Source organism: Mobula hypostoma, chromosome 26, assembly GCF_963921235.1.
Source record: "Mobula hypostoma chromosome 26, sMobHyp1.1, whole genome shotgun sequence".
NCBI lineage: Eukaryota > Metazoa > Chordata > Chondrichthyes > Myliobatiformes > Myliobatidae > Mobula > Mobula hypostoma.
The window spans coordinates 1,205,985-1,227,932 of NC_086122.1; positions in this window are offsets into that span (position 1 = coordinate 1,205,985).

Here is a 21,948-nt window from a genome sequence, read left to right on the forward strand (position 1 = left end):
GGTGTCATAACAACAACTTCTTAACCTATGTTACCAAGATCAAGGAGATAATTATGGATTTCATGAGGAGGAAACCAGAGGTCCATGAGCCAGAAGTGGAGAGGGTCAGCAAATTTAAATTCTTTGGTGATATTACTCAGAGAAGATAATTGTATTTGCAAAGAAAGCATGGCAGTGCCTTGACTTGAGGCAAAGTGGATGATGTCACTCAATCTCACTTGCTCAACCATTGAAATGTTCCCACAACCTATGGATTCACTCTCAAGATCCTTCATCTCATGTCTCAATATTTATTGCTTAGTTATTTATTGTTATGATTATTATTTCTTTCTTTTTGTATTTGCACAGTACATTGTCTTTTGCACACTGGTTGAATGTCCACATTGGTACAGTCCTTCAATGATCCTCTTATGGTTAGTTTTCTATGGATTTATTGAGTATGCCCGCAAGAAAATAAATCTCGGGGTTGTATATGGTGATAATAAATTTACTTTGAACTTTCAACAGTAAAGATGGATGCTAAATACTCATTTAGTTTGTCTGCCATTTCCTTGTCCCCCATTACTACCTCTCCATCATTATTTCCACTGGTCCTGATATTTACTCTCACTTCCAGTTTGCTGTTTTTATATTTTGGTATCCTCGTCCCTATTCTTGGCTGGCTCACCTTTATATTTCATCAATTTCTTCTTTATGTTTTTTTTTAGTTGCCTTCTGTTGGTTTTTAGAAGCTTCCCAATCCTCTAACTTCAACTAAATTTTGCTCCATCGTGTGTCCTCTCTTTTGTTTTTATGCAGTCTTTGACTTCCCTTGTCAGCCAAGGTTCTGTCATCCCGTCTTTAGAATACGTCTTTATTGGGAAGGATATCTCTACCCTGAATTTCTCCCAGGATCTCCAGTTACTGCTGTTCTAATATCATCTAATCAACTTTGGCCAGCTCTTATCTCACATTCTATAACTCCCTTTACTCCACTGTAATATGCTTTCAGCTGACTTTAGCTTCTCCCTCTCAAATTGCAGGATGAAGCCTGTCGTATTCTGATCAAAGCCTACTAATAATTCCTTTATGTTAAGCTCACAAATATAATCTGGTTCGTTAGGACAACACCCAATCCAGAATAGTCTTTCCCCTGGTGGGCACAACCATGAGTTGCTCTAAAATGCCATCTCATAGATATTCTACAAACTCCCCTACCTAGGATACAGCACCAAACTGATTTTCCCAGTTGATCTGCATGTTGAAATCCCCCTTGACTCTCATACCATTGCCCTTTTGACATGTGCTTTCTATCTCCCATTGTAATTTGCCATCTACTGTTCAGAGGGCTGTATATAACTCTCATCAGGGTATTTTTACCCTTGCAATTTATTAACTGTACCCAAAATGATTTGCATTTTTCTGATCCTATATCATATCTTTCTAGGGATTTGATTTCAAATTTTACCAACAGAGCCACTAAACCCCCTCTGCCTATATTCCTGTCCTTTCAATACAATGTGTTCAACTCTCAAATATGATCTTCTTTCATGCATGACTTCATGATGTCATACCTACCAATCTCTAACTGCTCATATAGATCCTTCGTCCTGGTTCGTCACCCTTTTCGATTCTGTTCCCATGTTACACTGCAGCTCATTGATTTTGCCCTTTCATCTGCCTGTCCTTCCCAACAGTTTCAGTGCACACTGACTTTGATCCAGCTGTATACCAACTGCAAAATCCTCAGCTGTCTTATTCTGCTTCGTATTGCCCTGTCAAATTAACTTAAACCTTCCCCATCATCTCCAGCAAACCTGCCTAAAAGGATATGCTTAGCAAGATAAGAGCCCATGGAATCACAGGGAAGTTACTCACGTGGGTAGAGCATTGGCTGATTGGCAGAAAGCAGAGAGTGGGAATAGAGGGAATCCTGGCTGGCTGCCGGTTACCATTGGAGTTCCACAAGGGTTGGTGTTGGGACCGTTACTCTTTATGATGTATGTCAATGTTTTGGACTATGGTATTAAGGGATTTGTTGCTAAATTTGCTGATGATACAAAGATAGGTGGAGGAGTGGGTAGTGTTGAGGAAACAGAGAGCCTGCAGAGAGACTTAAATAGTTTAGGGGAATGGCCAAAGAAGTGGCGAATGAAATACAATGTTGGAAAGTATATGGCCATGCACTTTAGTGGAAGAAATAAACGGGCAGATGGGGAGAGAATTCAAAATGCAGAGATGCAAAGAGACTTGGGAGTCCTCGTGCAAGATACCCGAAAAGTTAATCTGTAGGTTGAGTCGGTTTTGAAGAAGGCGAATGCAATGTTGGCATTCATTTCTAGAGGTATAGAACATAAGAGCAGGGATGTGATGTTGAGGTTCTATAAGGAACTCGTGAGACCACACTTGGAGTATTGTGTGCAGTTTTGGGCTCCTTATTTTAGAAAGGATATACTAACATTGGAGAGGATTCAGAGAAGATTCACGAGAATGATTCCAGGAATGAGAGGGGTACCGTATGAGGAATGTCTGGCAGCTCTTGGGCTGTATTCCCTCAAGTTCAGGAGAATGCAGGGGGATCTCATAGAAATATTCCAAATGTTAAAAGGCCTGAACAGATTAGATATGGCAAAGTTATTTCCCATGGTAGGGGATTCTAGGACAAGAGGGCACGACTTCAGGATTGAAGGACGTCCTTTTAGAACTGAGATGCGGAGAAATTACTTTAGTCAGAAGGTGGTAGATCTGTGGAACTTGCTGCCACGAGCAGCTGTGGAGGCCAAGTCATTGGTGTATTTAAGGAGAGATAGATAGGTTCTTGATTAGCCAGGGAATCAAAGGGTATGGGGTGAAGGCAGGGGAGAGGGGATGACTGGAAGAATTGGATCAGCCCATGATTGAATGGCAGAGCAGACTCGATGGGCCAAATGGCCTACTCCTGCTCCTATATCTTATGGTCTTATGGTCTTATGATATTTGTTCCCCTCAAGTTCAGGTGTGACCTGTCCCTTTTGGACAAAGACTTCCTCTTAAAGAGTGCAGATGGAAGTATTTATTTAAAACCTCATCCACATCTTCTGGCACTATTCATGGATTGTCTCATCCGTCCCTGCTAGGCCCCACTCTTCTCCTGGTTTCTCACTTGGTTTTAATATGCTAACAATAGGCCTTTGGATTTTTCTTGTCTGCAAGATATTTGGTTTTGCTATTTGTTTATTAGTGTCTCATGCACTAAAATACAACGAAATGACTTTTATTCGCATGTCATCCAGACAAATCATTCTATGCATAACTACGTAGACAAGTAAGGGCCATGGAAATGTACAGCACAGGAACACTGTGTCTGCACAGAACATAATGGCAATTGTACAGAATTCTCCCACTCTGGTTTAATTGAAGTTTTATATGACTGAAGTCTATCTGTATCCATGAATTTGTTCAACTCCAGCCTTGAGAGTTTCTCCAGTATTTTGCTTTCAAGTTCCTCCCTGTTGTTTAAAATTAGCCCATCTGTTATTTTTTTAAATATTGCAGTACCGTACAGTGAAGACTGATGTAAAACATTGATCTAACATATCTTCCATTTTCTTTTCCTTCTTATTTATTCATCAGTCTCATTCTCCCACCATACCACTCGTTGCCTCTTTCTTATTTATCTAGCTGCGATAAAACTCTTTGCTTGAATTTTACAGTTTACCTCTCAAAATCAATTTCTTCCTTCTTCCTGAGCTTCTGCATTCAAAAAAAACTTCCCTGTCCTTATTAAACCGGAAAGAGTGCAAACAAGATTTACAAACATATTGTCAGAATTCAATGGCCCAGGTTACAGGGAGGGGTTGGGTTGACTTTGAGTAAAATCAAAACAGATATAGATCAGGTGAATGCAGAGAGTCTTTGTTTTTCCAATAAAGGAGAACTAAAAATGAAAGGGCAGGGGTTGAAAATGAGAAGTGAAAGATATAAACAACAGAAATTCTGCAGACGCTGGAAATTCAAGCAACACACATCAAAGTTGCTGGTGAATGCAGCAGGCCAGGCGGCATCTCTAGGAAGAGGTACAGTCGACGTTTCAGGCTGAGACCCTTCGTCAGGACTAACTGAAGGAAGAGTTAGTAAGAGATTTGAAAGTGGGAGGGGGAGGGGGAGATCCAAAATGATAGTCCCATTCTGACATGCACACATTTTAATTCCACATCCCATTCCCATTCTGATATGTCTATCCACGGCCTCCACTACTGTAAAGATGAAGCCACACTCAGGCTGGAGGAACAACACCTTATATTCCGTCTGGGTAGCCTCCAACCTGATGGCATGAACATTGACTTCTCTAACTTCTGCTAATGCCCCACCTCCCCTCGTACCCCATCCATTATTTATTTATATACACACGTTCTTTCTCTCTCTCTCCTTTTTCTCCCTCTATCCCTCTGACTATACCCCTTGCCCATCCTCTGGGCTTCCCTCCTCTCCCTTTTCTTTCTCCCTGGGCCTCCTGTCCCATGATCCTCTCATATCCCCCTTGCCAATCACCTGTCCAGCTCTTGGCTCCATCCCTCCCCCTCCTGTCTTCTCCTATCATTTCGAATCTCCCCCTCCCCCTCCCACTTTCAAATCTCTTACTATCTCTTCTTCAGTTAGTCCTGACGAAGGGTCTCGGCCTGAAATGTCGACAGTACCTCTTCCCAGTGAAAGACATAAAAGGGATCTGAGAGACAACTTTTTCATGCAAGGATGGTGTGTATATAGAGCGAGCTATCTGAGGAAGTATTTGACACAGGTACAATAGCAATATTTAAATGACCTTTGAATAATTGCCTGGATAGGAAAGGTTCAGAGGGATATGTACAGACAAATGGGTCTAGCTTGGATAGGTGAGGTTCAGAGGGATATGTACAGACAAATGGGTCTAGCTTGGATAGGTGAGGTTCAGAGGGATATGTACAGACAAATGGGACTAGCTTGGATAGGTGAGATTCAGAGGAATATGGACGGATAACTGGGACTAGCTTGGATAGGTGAGGTTCAGAGGGATATGTACAGACAAATGGGACTAGCTTGGATAGGTGAGATTCAGAGGGATATGGACGGATAACTGGGACTAGCTTGGTGAACACCAGGAGGGAGGGCAGGGTGGCCATACTGGAACAGTTGATTCGGGACGGACTGTGTCTAGGGTCAAATGCTGAGTATGAGATCAAAGTGCAAAGATTCAGACAAAGGAGGAGAGATACATTAAGATGAGAAAAGGCTGTTCCTTATTATTTGCATCATCATTTAAAAGAATAAGTAATGATAGTCAGTGAAGTTGAATGCTCCATCTGCAAGATGTGGGAGATCAGGGAATGAGAGGAGTCCCAGACACTGAGACTTGCAGGAAGTGTATCCTGTTGTGGCTCCTCTCAGGCCACATAGATCAGACAAAACAACAACTGAACTAACTCACAAACAGGCAATTCTGTGGCAGTCAGGTATTTGCCTCTTTTGTTACAGGATGTCTCAGTGCAGATATAGGACATTCTGAAAAGGGAGGATGAGTGGTCCACATTGGTACTAATAGCATAGGTAAGGGAAGCAGTCCCTTAAAGGGAATTTACAGAGTTAGGTAGCAAGTTGAAAAGAGGACCTCTAGTACTGTAATATCAGGATTATGCCTTTTGGCACCTTCTGGTGAGTACTGAAATAGAAAAAGAGAAGAGACAAATGAATGGAGAAAGAGATGGTGCAGATGAGGGGGGCGGTGGATTCAGGCCTTTGGATTTTTTTAGGATTTCTTCTGGATTTGCAATGACATTTACATCTGAACTGGAGGGGGACCAATATCCTTGCAGCAAGTGCTACTGGGAGGATTTAAACTAGTAAGGGAGGAGGATGGATCGCAGAATAAGAGTACAGCAGATGGGGGTTCGTGTGTAAAAAACCACAGCCAGCTCCACTGAGTAGAGTCAGCAGACCTAGGATGGTCACTGGGCTAACAATATTTGCTTCAACACAAGGAGCCTCACGGGCAAGGTGATGAGCTGACTGCAGATCAGTTTGTGGGATCATGATATTCCAATCACAGGACGGTGAAGGTAACTTATGGTTCTGGGGTTTAGATGTCTTAGGCATGACAGAGGGTGTGAAAAAGATGAGGTTGGGATTTGCATTGCTAATCAGGGAAACCATTATGACAGTACTCAGGGAGGATATCCGGAGAGATCAGCCAATGAAGTGGTATGGGTACAACTAAGGAATATGAAAGGGTGGTCACTTTGATCGTGTTACACTTCAGACCTCCAAAAGCATTGGCAGGATTTGGAAGAACAGATATGCAGGATAGAAAGCAGGTTCTGTAGATTATTACATTTGCAGGTGACACCTAAATTAGTAATGTGTTGGAAAATGAAAAGGGTTGTCAAAGGTTACAACTGGATCTAGATCATTTGGGAAAGTGAGGAATGGAATGGCACATTGAATTTACTTCAGGTACTGTACGTGGGTAGCAATGTATTTTTGGAGAACATAAAAAAATAGGAGCAGGAGTAGGCCATCCGGCCCATCTAGACTGCTCTGCCATTCAATAAGATCATGGCTGATCAGACCATGGATTCATCTCCACCGACCTACCTTTTCCCCATGACCCTCAATTCCCCATCTATCCAATCTTGTCTTAAATCTGTGGAATTTGTTGCCATGCGCGGCTGTGGAGGCCAACTCTTTGGTGCATTTGAGGCAGAGATACATAGGTTCCTGATTAGCCAGGACATCAAAGGGCATGGGGAGAAGGCAGGGGAGTGGGGATGACTGGAAGAATTGGATCAGCCCCTAATTGAATGACGGAGCTGTCTCGATGGGCCAAACGGCCTACTTCTGCTCCTATATCTTATAGTCTTAAATATATTTACTGAGGTAGCTTCCACTACCTCACTGGGCAGAGAATTCCACAGATTCACTTCCTCTTCATCTCCATCCTAAATCTACTCCCCCGAATCTTGAGGCTATGTCCCCTAGTTCTAGTCTCACCTACCAGTGGAAACAATTTTTCTGCTACTATCTTATCTATCCCTTTCATAATTTTATATGTTTCCATACGATCTCCTCTCATTCCTCTGAATTCCAGTGAGGACAGTCCCAGGCGACTCAATTTCTCCTCATAGTCTAACCCCCTCAACTCTGGAACAAACCTGGTGAACCTCCTCTGCACCGTCTCCGAAGCCAGTATATCCTTCATCAAGTAAGGAGACCAGAACTGCCTGCAGTACTCCAGGTGTAGCCTCACCAGCAGCATAATCTCCCGGGTCTTAAATTCATTCCTTCCAACAGTGAAGGCCAACATTCCATTTGCCTTCTTGACAGCCTGCTGTACCCGCAAACCAACCTTTTGTGATTCATGCACAAGCACTCCCAAGTCCCTCTGCACAGCAGCTTGCTGCAATCTTTTACTATTTAAATAATAATCTGCCCTTTCATTTTTCCTTCCAAAGTGGATGACCTCGCATTCACCAACATTGTACTCCCTCTCCCATACACTTGCTCACTCAATTAACTGATCCGAATCTGTCTGCAGACTCTGTTTCTTCTGCACTACATACAAAGTTGCTGGTGAACGCAGCAGGCCAGGCAGCATCTCTAGGAAGAGGTACAGTCAACGTTTCAGGCCGAGACCCTTCGTCAGGACTAATTGAAAGAAGAGCTAGAAAGAGATTTGAAAGTGGGAGGGGGAGGGGGAGATCCAAAATGATAGGAGAAGACACCTCTTCCTAGAGATGCTGCCTGGCCTGCTGCGTTCACGAGCAACTTTTATGTGTGTTGTTTGAAATTCCAGCATCTGCAGATTTCCTCGTGTTTGCATCTTCTGCACTAGTTGCTTTTCCACTTAATTTAGTATTATCAGCAAACTCAGGTACACTACACTCAGTCCCTTCTTCCAGATTGTCAATGTGTACCGTGAACAGTTGCGGGCCCAGCACCGGCCCCTGCAACACACCACTCACCACTGATTGCCAACCCGAGTAACACCCATGTATCCCAACTGTCTGATTTCCATTCGTTAATCAATCCTCTATCCATACTAATACCGTTTGTACATCACCCACAACTCTATGCATCCTTATCTTATGGGTAAGTCTATCATGTGGCACCTTATTGAATATTTTCTGGAAATCCAACTAACTAATGTCCATCTGTTCCCCTCTATCCACTGCACGTATTATATCCTCAAAGACCTCCAGTAACTTTGTCAAAGAAGACCCGCCTTTGCTGAATCCACGCTGCATCTGCCTGATAGATCAATTTCTTTCCAGATGCCTCACTATTTCTTCTTTAATGATAGCTTCAAAACTTTTCCCAACTACAGATGTTAAATTAACTGGCCTGTAGTTACCTGCTTTTAGTCTACATCCTTTTTTGAACGGTGGCATGTCATTCACCATCTTCCAATCCGCCGGAAACTTCCCAGAGTCCAGAGGATTTTAGTAAATCATCACTAAAGCCTCTACTATAACCTCTGCCATTTCTTTCAGTACCCTGGGATGCATTCCATCAGGAGCAAGGAACTTATCTATCTTCAGGCCCACAAGTTTGCTCAGCACTACCTCTTCAGTGATAGCTATTGTATCAAAGTCCTCACCTCCCATCGCATCCTTGACATCTCTCTTTGGCATGTTAGATGTGTCCTCAACCATGAAGACTGACACAAAATAGTCATTCAAAGCCATGGCCATATCCTCATTACCCAAAATCATTTCCCCCTTCTTGTCCTCCATGAGACCTACGTTCACTTTAGCCACTCTTTTTCAGTTTATGTAATTACAAAACCTTTTGCTATCCATTTCTTATATTGTGTGCTAGTTTATTTTCATAATCTAGCTTCTCTTTCTTCATTGCTCGCTTTGTGGTACTTGATTGCTTTTTAAAGTTTTCCCAATCTTCCACTTTCCCACTACTCTTGGCGACCTTGTATGTACAAGTGTTTAGTTTGATGCCTTCTTATATTTCCTTAGTTATCCAAGGCTGGCTCTCCCCACCCTTACTGCCCTTGCTCTTAACTGGAAAATACATTTGTTGAGCACTGTAAAAAATCCCTTCGAAAGTCTTCCACTGTTCCTCAACTGTCCCACAGTGTTCCCAGTCTACACGAGCCAAATCCCCCCTCATCCCATTGTGGTCTCCATTGTTTAGGCATAATACACTAGTTTTAGATTGAACTATTGCACCCTCCATTTGTATGAGAAATTCCATCATACTGTGATAACCATGGTTACAGTTGCACCATAAATAAAAAAATAGTAATAGAACCATAAATAGTTAAATAGTAATATGTAAATTATGCCAGTAAATTATGAAATAAGTCCAGGACCAGCCTATCCGCTCAGGGTGTCTGACCCTCCAAGGGAGGAGTTGTAAAGTTTGATGGCCACAGGCAGGTATGACTTCCTATGACGCTCTGTGTTGCATCTCGGTGGAATGAGTCTCTGGCTGAATGTACTCCTGTGCCCAACCAGTACATTATGTAGTGGATGGGAGATATTGACCAAGATGGCTTGCAACTTAGACAGCATCCTCTTTTCAGATACCACCGTGAGAGAGTCCAGTTTCATCCCCACAACATCACTGGCCTTATGAATGAGTTTGTTGATTCTGTTGGTGTCTGCCACCCTCAGCCTGCTGCCCCAGCACACAACAGCAAACATGATAGCACTGGCCACCACAGACTCGTAGAACATCCTCAGCATCGTCCGGCAGATGTTAAAGGACCTCAGTCTCCTCAGGAAGTAGAGACGGCTCTGACCCTTCTTGTAGACAGCCTCAGTGTTCTTTGACCAGACCAGTTTATTATCAATTCGTATCCCCAGGTATTTGTAATCCTCCACCATGTCCACACTGACCCCCTGGATGGAAACAGGGGTCACCGGTACTTTAGCTCTCCTCAGGTCTACCACCAGCTCCTTAGTCTTTTTCACATTAAGCTGCAGATAATTCTGCTCACACCATGTGACAAAGTTTCCTACCACAGCCCTGTACTCAGCCTCATCTCCCTTGCTGATACGTCCAACTATGGCAGAGTCATCAGAAAACTTCTGAAGATGACACGACTCTGTGCAGTAGTTGAAGTCCGAGGTGTAAATGGTGAAGAGAAAGGGAGACAAGACAGTCCCCTGTGGAGCCCCAGTGCTGCTGATCGCTCTGTCGGACACACAGTGTTGCAAGCACACATATTGTGGTCTGCCAGTCAGGTAGTCAAGAATCCATGATACCAGGGAAGCATCCACCTGCATCGCTGTCAGCTTCTCCCCCAGCAGAGCAGGGCGGATGGTGCTGAACGCACTGGAGAAGTCAAAAAACATGACCCTCACGGTGCTCGCTGGCTTGTCCAGGTGGGCGTAGACACGGTTCAGCAGGTAGACGATGGCACCCTCAACTCCTAGTCGGGGCTGGTAGGCGAACTGGAGGGAATCTAAGTGTGTCCTGACCATAGGCCGGAGCAGCTCCAGAACAAGTCTCTCCAGGGTCTTCATGATGTGGGAGGTCAATGCCACCGGTCTGTAGTCATTGAGGCCGCTGGGCGCGACGTCTTCGGCACAGGGACGAGGCAGGATGTCTTCCACAGTACAGGAACCCTCCGGAGCCTCAGGCTCAGGTTGAATACATGGCGAAGTACTCTACATAGCTGAGGGGCACAGGCTTTGAGCACCCTGGTACTGACACCATCCGGTCCTGCAGCCTTGCTTGGGTTGGGATGTTTCAGCTGTCTTCTCACCTGTTCAGCCGTGAAGCCCACCGTGGTGGTTTCGTGTGGGGGAGGTGTATAGTCATGAGACCAGGGTGGGGGGCTGTGAGGAGGGGTAGGAGGGTAGAGTGGAACATGTGTTGGTTGGGGGCCGACAACAGATGGCTCATGTGGGGGATGGGCAGGGGTCACAATGTCAAATCTGTTAAAGAACAGGTTAAGTTCATTGGCCCTGTCCCCACTGCCCTCAGCTCCTCTGTTGCTAGTTTGCCGGAACCCAGTGATGGTCCTCATCCCCCTCCAGACCTCTCTCATGTTGTTCTGCTGGAGCTTCCACTCAAGCTTCCTCCTACACCTGTCTTTAGCCTCCCTGACCCTGGCTTTCAGGTCCCTCTGTATTGTCCTCAGCTCCTCCCTATTTCCATCTCTAAACACCCTCTTTTTAGCGTTCAGGATGTCCTTAATGTCCTTTGTCACCCATGGCTTGTTATTTGAATAACAAAGGACAGTTCTTGTCGGAACATTGCAGTCCACACAGAAGTTGATGTTATCAGTGATGCATTCTGTGAGCCCATCAATATCCTCTCCATGTGGCTCACAGAGTGCCTGCCAGTCTGTCACCTCAAAACAACCCTGGAGCGACTCATAAGCCTCCTCCAACCATTTCCTCACTGTTCTCGAGGTTGCAGGTTTACTCTTCACCAGAGGCACGTAGCAGGGTTTTAGATGCACCAGGTTGTGATCTGACCTTCCCAGTGCGGGGAGGGGAGAGGAGCTGTATGCATCCTTAACGTCAGCATAATCAAATCCAGAGTCCTCTCCCCTCTGGTTGTACAGCTCACATACTGCGTGAAGTTGGGCAGAGCTCTAGCCATGGTAACGAAAACCAATTTCCCCCTGGGATCAATGAAGTATGACTATGACTAACTCTTTCCAAGAGGATCCCCAACACAAGGTCACTAATTTTACCTGTCTCATTGCACAGGACCAGATCCAAGATAACATGTTCCCTTGAAGGTTCAGTAACATGTCGTTCAAGATACATTCTGTGAAGTCCTCCTCAAGACGGCCGTGACCAACTTAATTCACCCAGTCAACGTGCAAGTTAAAGTCATCCATGTTAACTGCCGTTCCATTCTTACATGCCTCAGATATTTCTGTTTATTGCCTATGCCACTGTAATGTTATTATTCGGTAGCCTATAGACAACTCATTCCAGTGATTTTTTTTTCTCTTTACTTACAAAAGGTTCAGAGAGCTAGGTATTGTTAGAGATCTAGAAGATTATAAGGCTAATAGGAAGGAGCTTAAGAAGGAAATTAGGAGAGCCAGAAAGGACCATGAGAAGGCCTTGGTGGGCAGGATTAAGGAAAAACCCCAAGGCATTCTACAAGTATGTGAAGAGCAAGAGGATAAGACGTGAGATAATAGGACCTACCAAGTGTGACAGTGGGAAAGTATGTATGGAACCAGAGAAAATAGCAGAGATACTTAATGAATACTTTCCTTCAGCATTCACTATGGAAAAGAATCTTGGTGATTGTAGTGATGATTTCCAGAGAATTGAAAAGCTTGAGCATGTAGATATTAAGAAAGAGGATGTGCTGGAGCTTTTGGAAAGCATCAAGTTGGATAAGTCTCTGGGACTGGATGAGATGTACTCTAGGCTACTGTGGAGGCGAGGGAGGAGATTGCTGAGCATCAATGGAGGCAGGAGAGGTTCTGGAGGATTGGAGGTTTGGGGACGTTGTTCCTTAATTCAAGAAAGGGAGTACAAATAGCCCAGGAAATTATAGATTAGTGAGTCTTACCTTCGTGGTTGGTAAGTTGATGGAGAAGCTCCTGAGAGGCAGGATTTATGAACATTTGGAGAGGTACAATATGATTAGGAATAGTCAGCATGGCTTTGTCAAGGGCAGATCATGCCTTACGAGCCTGATTGAATTTTTTGAGGATGTGACAAAACACATTGATGAAGGAAGAGCAGTAGATGTAGTGTATATGTATTTCAGCAAGGCATTTAATAAGGTACTCCATGCAAGGCTTATTGAGAAAGTAAGGAGGCATGCGATCCAAGGGGAAATTGCTTTGTGGACCCAGAACTGGCTTGCCCACAGAAGGAAAAGGGTGATTGTAGACGGGTCTTATTATGTATGGAGGATGATCTATTCTGGGACTCCTACTCCTGTGTTCGTAAATTTGTTGATGACACAAAGGTTGGGGGTGTTGTGGATAGCGTGGAGGGCTGTCAGAGGTTACAGCGGGACATTGATAGGATGCAAAACTGGGCTGAGAAGTGGCAGATGGAGCTCAACCCAGATAAGTGTGAGGTGATTCATTTTGGTAGGTCAAATATGATGACAGAATATAGTATTAATGGTAAGACTCTTGGTGGTGTGGAAGATCAGAGGGATTTTTGGGTCCAAGTCCATAGGACACTCAAGGCTGCTGTGCAGGTTGACTCTGTGGTTAAGAAAATATATGGTGCATTGGCCTTCATCAATCATGGGATTGAGTTTAGGAGCCGAGAGGTAGTGTTGCAGCTATATAGGACCCTGGTCAGACCCCACTTGGAGTACTGTGCTCAGTTCTGGTCGCCTCACCTCAGGAAGGATGTGGAAACTATAGAAAGGGTGCAGAGGAGATTTACAAGATGTTGCCTGGATTGGGGTTATGTCTTATGAGAATAGGTTGAGTGAACTCAGCCTTTTTTTCCTTAGAGTGACTGAGGATGGGATGTGACCTGATAGAGGTGTATAAGAGGCATTGATCATGTGGATTGTCAGAGGCTTTTTCACAGGGCTGAAACAGTTTTAAGGTGCTTTGAAGCAGGTACAGAGGAGATGTCGGGGTAGGTTTTTTTTCGCCGAGAGTGGTGAGTACGTGGAATGGGCTGCTGGCAACGGTGGTGGAGGCAGATATGATAGGGTCTTTTAAGAGACTCCTGGACAGGTATATGGATCTCAGAAAAATGGAGGACTATGGGTAACATAGAAACATAGAAACACTTGTTATTAATCGTACAGGACAAGCAACTTGTTTTTAAGAGAGAGAGAGGCAAAGACTGCTCACAATTTGTTTGGAATTTCTGCAAGGACACTGCCAGCTTCTGAGTTCTTACAGAGAGAGAAGGGAGGAGCTACTTGATGGACAGCTGGTGTTCAGCATAGTGAGATAAATACAAGGTCGGCTGGTAGACAGACAGACACATGATTTTGGGCACTGGATGAGCTGTGTTGTGCCCACAGGAAGGTGGGTTTTTAGAGGATTGATCAGGAGAATCGATCAGTGGCTCTCGCAGTATGGAAAAGGTGTGATCAGTGGCAAGTTATTAGTGTGTCCAAGCCCTGCCTGTGTTGATAACTCCACCACAGAAAATGGTCTCCTTGTTGTGATCACATTTAGTGACTTCTAAGGGATTTCGGAGGACAACAGGAAGAATTGACGGCATCAGCTTACTCAAACAACAACAACATCTCTCTCTCCATGACTACTCAACTCAATACCATGAACTGAACTGAACTTTACTCATCATCGTAAGACTGTATCCATTTACCCCTCGGCTTGAAGAAGCTTGGTTTTTATATTTCCACACACATATATATAAAATCATTGCTAACCTATTTATATATCTGAATTTATATTACTGTATTGCGTACTTACTAATAAATAGCATTAGGTAACAGCAATACCAGACTCCAAGGCGTTTTCCATTTCTGCTGGTTCTTTAATCCGTCACGGGGTACGTGACATCTTACTCTCATTATGCTTTTAAAATCTTGTGATCTTTTACTCTTTTACTCTTGACTTTTCTTCACTCCACTCTTAATTTTCCTTTTTTTATCTTGTTTTTCTTTATCTTTATCTCCACTTTTCTTTTTTATTTTACCCATACTTCTCCAATCTGTTGAACCCACCCCCGTCTGTTTAGATTTGTACGGGGTTTTTCTTTTTTTATATGTTAAATTTAAAATGGCTTCTTTGTTATGTTATACTGGGGAATGCTTCTTTGTTATGTTAAATGCTGAGAAAGTCTCTAGCTAGACAGTTGCTTGGGTTAGTACAGATATCAGGGTGCTATTAGCCAATGGGTGTTCATGTATTGTTTTTTTGGGTGATAATGCTGTATCATATGACTGGGGACGGGGTTTTGGGGGGGGGAGTTGGAGGAGAGACGGGGAGGACGGTGGACATGCGGAAAGGCTCCAGTCGATCACTTCGGGTGGTCCCGAGCCGTGAGTCGACAGGATTCGGGTGGTCGTCAGGAATCGATTGAGCTCCAACGATTGTGCACGAAGAACGTGGCCTTTGATAAGTCTTGGTACCTTTTTTTCATTACTTCCCTTTCTGTATCGAATTTATATTAATGTCATAGAATTAGTAATATCTATAAAGTGTACTTGGTAAAACGTACTGGGTGTGCTGGCTGATGATTGATGTTTGGGATTGATTCAGGCGGCAACCGACTCCGTGGGAAGTGTTGAGGCAGGTGCTTGGTGGGATTTCCCCTAGACATATACGACCCAATATAACTGAGCGTTACAGTTTAAAGCCCTATCCTTGACAGGCCTAGACAGAGTGGACATTGAGAGGACGTCCCTGAAAGTGCGACAGTCTCGCATCAGAGAGCACAGTCTCAGAATAGAAGTGTTACTTTTTATTTCATGTTGCTGTATGAATTGAAGGGTGTAAAATCAATAAGGTTGTAGCAGTGGGGGATTGTAACTTTCCAAGTATTGATTGGGATTTTCTTTAATGGAGTAGAATTTGTAAAATGCATTCAAGATGTTTTATAGAAGCAGGGTTCAGAGAGTCCAAATACAGGAGGTCATGTACCTTCACTTTGGGAAAAAGGAGAGGCAAGTGATAAGGTGTCTGTGGAGCCTCTCTTTGGAAACAATAACCACAGTCTGGTTCATTTAGGGTGGACATGGACATAGATAAGGCTGGGTTCTACTCCAGGGAAAGGCACGTTTCAGTAGTATGTCACACGACCTGACAGAAGTAGATTGCGAGCAGCTGCAGGAGGGAAAACAATATCTAGTAAGTAGGCGGTTTTTAAAATTGAGGCAGTAAGAGTTCAGAGTCAGCATGTCCTTGTAAGGGAAAGAAGGAAAAGCCTGGAAGCTTCAGGCCAGTGATCCTTACTAGTGGCAGGGAGACTGCTGAAGATCTGAGGAAGAATTTTTCACAACATTCTACACAGTCATCTGGTACAGAAGTTTGCAAGAGAAGGCACAAGGAATCAAGGGATATTGGATAAGTTAACAAAGGCAGCATTTGGCATGCTTGTCTTCAGAGATCGAGGCATTAAGCATGGGAGTTAGGACATCTCTTGCAGATTGTTAGGGATAAATTTGTCCTGGTGAGGAAGATAAAGAATGGTAGGATGAAGGAACCATGGGTGACAAGTGAAGTGGAAAATCTAGTCAGGTGGAAGAAGGCAGCATACATGAGATTTAGGAAGCAAGGATCAGATGGGTTTATTGAGGAATATAGGGAAGCAAGAAAGGAGCTTAAGAAGGGGTTGAGAAGAGCAAGAAGGGGACATGAAAAAGCCTTGGTGAGTAAGGTAAAGGAAAACCCCAAGGCATTCTTCAATTATGTGAAGATCAAAAGGATGACACGAGTGAAGGTAGGACCGATTAGAGATAAAGGTGGGAAGATGTGCCTGGAGGCTGTGGAAGTGAGCGATGTCCTCAATGAATACTTCTCTTTGGTATTCACCAATGAGAGGGAACTTGATGACGGTGAGGACAATATGAGTGAGATTGATGTTCTGAAGGATGTTGATATTAAGGGAGAGGAGGTGTTGGAGTTGTTAAAATACATTAGGATGGATAAGTCCCTGGGGCCTGATGGAATATTCCCCAGGCTGCTCCACAAGGCAAGGGAAGAGATTGCTGAGCCTCTGTCTAGGATCTTTAGGCTTATTCAGAAAGTCAGAAGACATGGGATCCAGGAATATTTGGCCAGGTGGATTCAGAATTGGCTTGCCTGCAGAGGGTCATGATGGAGGGAGTACATTCAGATTGGAGGGTTGTGACTCGTGATGTTCCACAAGGATCAGTTCTGGGACCTCTACTTCTCGTGATTTTTATTAACGACCTGGATGTGGGGGTAGAAGGGTGGGTTGGCAAGTTTGCAGACAACACAAAGGTTGGTGGTGTCATGATAGTGTAGAGGTTTGTCGAAGATTGCAGAGAGACATTGATAGGATGCAGAAGTGGGCTGAGAAGTGGCAGATGGAGTTCAACCCAGCGGTACACTTTGGAAGGACAAACTCCAAGGCAGAGTCCAAAGTAAATGGAGGAGCAGAGGGATCTGGGGGTACATGTCCACAGATCCCTGAAAGTTGCCTCACAGGTGGATAGGGTAGTTAAGAAAGCTTATGGGGTGTTAGCTTTCATAAGTCAAGGGATAGAGTTTAAGAGTCGCGATGTAATGATGCAGCTCTATAAAACTCTGGTTAGGCCACACTTGGAGTACTGTGTCCTGTTCTGGTCACCTCACTATAGGAAGGATGTGGAAGCGTTGGAAAGGGTCCAGAGGAGATTTACCAGGATGCTGCCTGGTTTACAGAGTATGCATTATGATCAGAGATGAAGGGAGGTAGGGCTTTACTCTTTGGAGAGAAGGAGGATGAGAGGAGACATGATAGAGGTGTACAAGATATTAAGAGGAATGGATAGAGTGGATAGCCAGCGCCTCTTCCCCAGGACACCACTGCTCAATACAAGAGGACATGGCTTTAAGTTAAGGGGTGGGAAGTTCAAGGGGGATATTAGAGGAAGGTTTTTTACTCAGAGAGTGGTTGGTGTGTGGAATGCACTGCCTGAGTCAGTGGTAGAGGCAGATACACTGGTGAAATTTAAGAGAATACTAGACAGGTGCATGGAGGAATTTAAGGTGGGGGTTTATATGGGAGGCAGGGTTTGAGAGTTGGCAAAAGATTGTGGGCCGAAGGGCCTGTAATGTGCTGTACTATTATATGTTCTATGTTCTATGTTCTAATTGTATTGCAGCAGTACAGGACATTGGGTAATCTGCACCTAGGTTTTGTGTACAGTTCTGTTTGACACCTTTCAGAAAGGATGGGCTACCAATGGAGAGTTAGCTGCCTGGTGGTGTTGTGCCATCAGCACTGGGCTTTGAGGCAAATGGTCCTGAGTTCGAATCGGGCTGGCTCCTTGCAAGCTTTTCATCCATGCTGGATTGAGCATCGAGCTAGCAACTCAGCATCATAAAAAAAACAGTTAGATGCCACAGAAACAGCAAATATGTTGCCCGATGTGCCATGAGGTGCAAAACTGAACAACAAATAGAGAGTGTGCAAGTACAAAATTTTGAAAGAGATAGATAAGGTAGAAGTAAGAAAGTTGCTTCCATTGGTAGATGAGACTAAAACTAGGGGACATTGCCTCAAGATTCAGAGGAGAAGATTTAGGATGGAGATGAGGAGGCTAGAGACTTGAGGCGAGGATTGACAGGAGGATAGAGACTTGAGGCTTGAGGCGAGGCTTGGCAGGAGGCAAGAGGCTAGAGGTTTGAGGATTGAGGTGAGGCTTGGCAGGAGACAGGAGGCTAGAAGCTTGAGATGAGGATTAGCAGCAGGCAGAAGGCTGGAGGCTTGAGGCGAGACTTGGCAGGAGGCAGAAGGCTAGAGACTTGAGGCGAGGCTTAGCTAGAGGCAAGGCTTGGCAGGAAGTAGGAGGCTTGGCAGCAGGTCGGAGACTTGAGGCTTGAGGCGAGGCTTGGCAGGAGGTAGGAGGCTAGAGACATGAGGCGAGAGGTGGCAGGAGGCAGGAGGCTTGAGACGTGAGGCATGGCTTGACAGGAGGCTAGAGACCAGAGACTTGAGGCGAGGCTTGGCAGGAGGCAGGAGGCTTGAGACTTGAGGTGAGGCTTGGCAGGAGTCTAGAGACATGAGGCGAGGCTTGACAGGAGGCTAGAGACTTGAGACTTGAGGCGAGGCTTGGCAGGAGGCAGGAGGCCAGAGACTTGAGGCGAGGCTTGGCAGGAGGCAGAGGCTGGAGACTTGAGGTGAGGCTTGGCAGGATGCTAGAGACTAGAGCCAAGGTTTGACGGGAGGCTAGATACTTGAGGTGAAGCTTGGCTGGAGGCGAGGCTTGGCAGCAGGTAGGAGGCCTTAGGCTTGAGGCGAGGCTTGGAAGGAGGCATCTGGCGAGAGACTTGAGGCAAGGCTTGACAGGAGGCTAGAGGCTTGAGGCACGGCTTGGCAGGAGGCAGGAGACTAGAGGCTTGACCTGAGGCTTGGCAGGTGGCAAGAGGCTAGAGGCTTGAGGATTGAGGCGAGGCTTGGCAGGGGGCAGGAGGTTAGAGACTTGAGGCAAGGCTTGGTAGGAGGCTAGAGACTTGAGGCGAGGCTTGTCAGGAGGTACAACGCTAGAGACTTGTGGCGAGGCTTGTCTGGAGTCTATAGACTTGAGGCTTGAGGCGAGGCTTGGCAGGAGGTAGGAGGCTTGAGGCTTGAGGCAAGGCTTGGCAGGATGCAGGAGGCTAGAGACTTGAGGCGAGGCTTGGCAGGAGGCAGGAGGTTAGAGACTTGTGGCGAGGCTTGCCTGGAGGCTAGAGGCTTGAGGCTTGAGGCAAGGCTTGGCAGGATGCAGGAGACTAGAGACTTGAGGCGAGGCTTGGCAGGAGGCAGGAGGTTAGAGACTTGAGGCCAGGCTTGGCTGGAGGCTAGAGACGAGGCTTGAGGCGAGGCTTGGCAGAAGTCAGGAGGCTAGAGGCTTGAGGCGAGGCTTGGCAGGTGTCAGGTGGCTAGTGACTTGAGGCGAGGCCTGGCTGGAGGTACGATGCTAAAGGCTTGAGGTGAGGCTTGGCAGGAGTCAGGAGGCTAGAGGCTTGAGGTGAGGCATAGCAGGATGAAGGAGGATAGAGACTTGAGGCGAGGCCTGGCAGGGGGCAGGAGGTTAGAGACTTCTGGTGAGGCTTGCCTGGTGGAGGCTAGAGGCTTGAGGCTTGAGACGAAGCTTGGCAGCAGGTAGGAGGCTTGAGGCTTGAGGCGAGGCTTGGCAGCAGGCTAGCAACCAGGCGAGGCTTGGCTGGAGGCTAGATTATTGAGGTGAGGCTTGGCTGGAGGCTAGAGACTTGAGGCTTGAGGCGATGCTTGGCAGGAGGCAAGAGGTTAGAGACTTGTGGCAAGGCTTAGCAGGAGGCAGTTGGCTGGAGACTTGTGGTGAGGCTTGGCAGGAGTCTAGAGACATGAGGCGAGGCTTGACAGGAGGCTAGAGACTTGAGACTTGAGGCGAGGCTTGGCAGGAGGCAGGAGGCCAGAGACTTGAGGCGAGGCTTGGCAGGAGGCAGAGGCTGGAGACCTGAGGCGAGGCTTGGCAGGATGCTAGAGACTAGAGCCAAGGTTTGACGGGAGGCTAGATACTTGAGGTGAAGCTTGGCTGGAGGCGAGGCTTGGCAGCAGGTAGGAGGCCTTAGGCTTGAGGCGAGGCTTGGAAGGAGGCATCTGGCGAGAGACTTGAGGCAAGGCTTGACAGGAGGCTAGAGGCTTGAGGCACGGCTTGGCAGGAGGCAGGAGACTAGAGGCTTGACCTGAGGCTTGGCAGGTGGCAAGAGGCTAGAGGCTTGAGGATTGAGGCGAGGCTTGGCAGGGGGCAGGAGGTTAGAGACTTGAGGCAAGGCTTGGTAGGAGGCTAGAGACTTGAGGCGAGGCTTGTCAGGAGGTACAACGCTAGAGACTTGTGGCGAGGCTTGTCTGGAGTCTATAGACTTGAGGCTTGAGGCGAGGCTTGGCAGGAGGTAGGAGGCTTGAGGCTTGAGGCAAGGCTTGGCAGGATGCAGGAGGCTAGAGACTTGAGGCGAGGCTTGGCAGGAGGCAGGAGGTTAGAGACTTGTGGCGAGGCTTGCCTGGAGGCTAGAGGCTTGAGGCTTGAGGCAAGGCTTGGCAGGATGCAGGAGACTAGAGACTTGAGGCGAGGCTTGGCAGGAGGCAGGAGGTTAGAGACTTGAGGCCAGGCTTGGCTGGAGGCTAGAGACGAGGCTTGAGGCGAGGCTTGGCAGAAGTCAGGAGGCTAGAGGCTTGAGGCGAGGCTTGGCAGGTGTCAGGTGGCTAGTGACTTGAGGCGAGGCCTGGCTGGAGGTACGATGCTAAAGGCTTGAGGTGAGGCTTGGCAGGAGTCAGGAGGCTAGAGGCTTGAGGTGAGGCATAGCAGGATGAAGGAGGATAGAGACTTGAGGCGAGGCCTGGCAGGGGGCAGGAGGTTAGAGACTTCTGGTGAGGCTTGCCTGGTGGAGGCTAGAGGCTTGAGGCTTGAGACGAAGCTTGGCAGCAGGTAGGAGGCTTGAGGCTTGAGGCGAGGCTTGGCAGCAGGCTAGCAACCAGGCGAGGCTTGGCTGGAGGCTAGATTATTGAGGTGAGGCTTGGCTGGAGGCTAGAGACTTGAGGCTTGAGGCGATGCTTGGCAGGAGGCAAGAGGTTAGAGACTTGTGGCAAGGCTTAGCAGGAGGCAGTTGGCTGGAGACTTGTGGTGAGGCTTGGCACGAGGCAGGAGGCTTGAGGATTGAGGCGAGGGTTGGCAGGAGGCTGGAGGGTAGAGGCTTATGGCGAGGCTTGACAGGAGGCAGGAGGCTGGAGGCTTGAGGCGAGGCTAGAGAATTGAGATGAGGCTTGGCAGGAGGCTAGGGACTTGAGGCGTGGCTTGGCTGGAGGCTAGATACCTGAGGCGAGGCTTGGCTGGAGGCTACAGACTTGAGGCTTGAGGCGAGGCTTGGCAGGAGGTAGGAGGCTAGAGACTTGAGGCGAGGATTGGCAGGAGGCAGAAGACTGGAGGTTTGAGTCAAGACTTGGCAGGAGGCAGGAGTCTGGAGGCTTGATGCAACGCTTCGCAGGAGGCACTTTGCTAGAAACTTGAGGAGAGGCTTGGCAGTAGGGAGGAGGCTAAAGACTTGAGGTGAGGCTTGTCAGGAGGCAGGAGGCTAGAGACTTAAGGCGAGGCTTGGCAGGAGGCAGGAGGCTGGAGGCTTGATGCAAGGCTTGGCAGGAGGCACGACACTAGAGACTTGAGGCGAGGCTTGGCTGGAGTCTATAGACTTGAGGCTTGAGGTGAGGCTTGGCAGGAGGTAGGAGGCTAGAGGCTTGAGGCGAAGCTTGGCAGAACGCAGAAGGCCAGAGAGTTGAGGCGAGGCATAGCAGGAGGAAGGAGGCTAGAGACTTGAGGCGAGGCCTGGCAGGGGGCAGGAGGTTAGAGACTTGTGGCGAGGCTTAGCTAGAGGCAGTTGGCTGG